Here is a 2,206-nt window from a genome sequence, read left to right as displayed (position 1 = left end):
CCAGTATCTGACCTTTGCAAATCTAAGATAGACATGCCCCACCTGTGGGAAAGCTTAGACGAGATGCCCTTTCCTCATGAGCTTGCCCAAATCCTAATTTTCCTTTAAGGCCAAGTTATGAAGACTTCCCTGTTTGAAGACTTCTCTGATTTTTTTCCCAGCCCTCAAAGACTTCCACTCTTTGAATTCCTGCAGTGTTTGACACCTAATTATTAGATGTCATACCCTTGGTCAGTTGTGAATCCTCCTCAGTGTCTGCTGAGAGTTCTCCTAACCTAAATGTATGTCTACAATTCTGTTTTACCGAGATAAGCACATATCTGCTGTGGATGAAATCAGGTGAGGGGGGGAACAGTACTTATTGGCATCTGGTTCCCATTTGATATTCTTTATTCCAGAAGCCATGACATAGTCGTAGGCAAAGGCAGGGACTTCAAGCAGCTTCTGACCCGGGGAGCAGTTTGGGTGGCATGAGGTGCTGTGTTGTCAGGGTCAACTTATTGGGAAAGTTGACCTGGAGAGACCTGTTACAGAATGTATTTGTTTTGCCAGATTGAGAGAATTGAGTGTTTATAACAGCTTTTGGTTAAAATTCCATCTTTGTTGCAGAGAGATTATTGTCTGAGGAAATGAGTACTTGAGGGAGAAGAGGTAGGTGCCGGCGAGGAGAGAAGTATTTTAATTTTAGTTCCTTACATTTGTTCAAGGTCTTATTCAGTGCTTTGGATTTTAAGTCTGATTTTTCTCAAAAAACCAAACCAAACCCTGAAGCCTGTCTTGGAGGCTTAGTGTTGCAGTGTTGGTGTAGAAGAGTTCCACGTTCCATGATGGAAGGATTGATTAGGCAGAGGACACTGTTTTTTATTCTGCTCCTCTCATTGTTGCAGTGATTCAGAGGGACTGATTGCAAACCACTGCTCTTGCATCCTGTGGTCTGGTGTCCTAGAAGGCGAATGTGTTCTTGTGATGCAGGAAAATGGACATGTGTGTACAGCTGCCATTTGCCTTAGTGAGTTAATATTGCTCCTAGTGGCCATGGGGAGCCAGCTAGTTGCTCTCCTAGAATTTCCAGTGTGGAGGCCTCCCTTACCCCCTTCCCTTACCACCCGCCCCGTGCTGCCTACCCCAGTGTTGTGAAAGACGCAAGCTCATCCGATGCTTGAAGATAATGATCTATCCTACCTACTTGTACAGTGTCTCTAGTGAAAGTGTCAATTATAGGTCTAATATCACTGAGTCTAGAACAGTTTTTCCCCAATCGAGTTGAGCATCCAAATTACCCGAGGAGTTTAAAAAAAAAAAAACAACAAAAAACATTTCCGAGCCCCACTTCTGATTACAGAATCAGAATACCTGTCTGCTCCGAGAGGACTCTCCTAGGCTGACAGAATTGGCGACATTGCCTCATGAAATCATCTTTGGGTCCTACGTGGGGGTGGGAGTGGGTGGGAGTGCGCGTAACTTGAAGATAGAGGAACTTTTTTCTAACCACTTCAATTGGGTGGGTTGTGGTAGGGAAATAGCTAAAGAAAATCTAGGAGCAACCACATTTTAGTGTTAAGGGCATTGCTTGCTAACCTTTGTTCTTTTGAAGTTTTTTTTCGGTTTGGTCCAGAGATTTCTAACCTGGAATTTTCCTAACTTGAAGGATTAGAGTAGGTAGTGGAGATCATGTGTGTGTGTGTGTGTGTGTGTGTGTGTGTGTGTGTGTGTGTGTACGTACACACAGTGCTTTGTTGTAATATAACTCATTCTTTTCATTTTACCCACTTGAAGTGTACGGTTGAATAGTTTTGATATGTTCAGGTTGTGGAGCCATCATGATGATAGATTTAGAAGATTTCCTCTCCCCAGAGGAAACCCCATATTTGTTATGTTATTTTTAATATGCAAAGAAGTCTAATATTCATAATAAAGCTATACAGGCTAATATCAAGGTTTTTTAATTCAGGCTAGAATTATAGCAGATAGAGGTAGCTAGCTCCTTCTTAGCTTTGATTGAGAGTTACTTTATTTTTAAAGGGAAAATGGATTAATAACCTTGTTTTTTAGACATGGCCTTTCAGTGAGATGGCAACAAGGTCATGCATCTCTGCACTGTTGTGTCCTCACTGTTTGACTTGATGTCACGTGGTGACTGGTGACCAGCAACGGAAGCCATGTTTCAGTGACTTATGTCTTTTTTTTTTTTTTAAGATTTTATTTA

This window comes from Eumetopias jubatus, unplaced genomic scaffold, assembly GCF_037043125.1.
Source record: "Eumetopias jubatus isolate StellerSeaLion01/CBP00866 unplaced genomic scaffold, mEumJub1_p1.0 scaffold_5, whole genome shotgun sequence".
NCBI classification, from domain to species: Eukaryota; Metazoa; Chordata; class Mammalia; order Carnivora; family Otariidae; genus Eumetopias; species Eumetopias jubatus.
Note: the sequence above shows the minus strand (reverse complement) of the source record.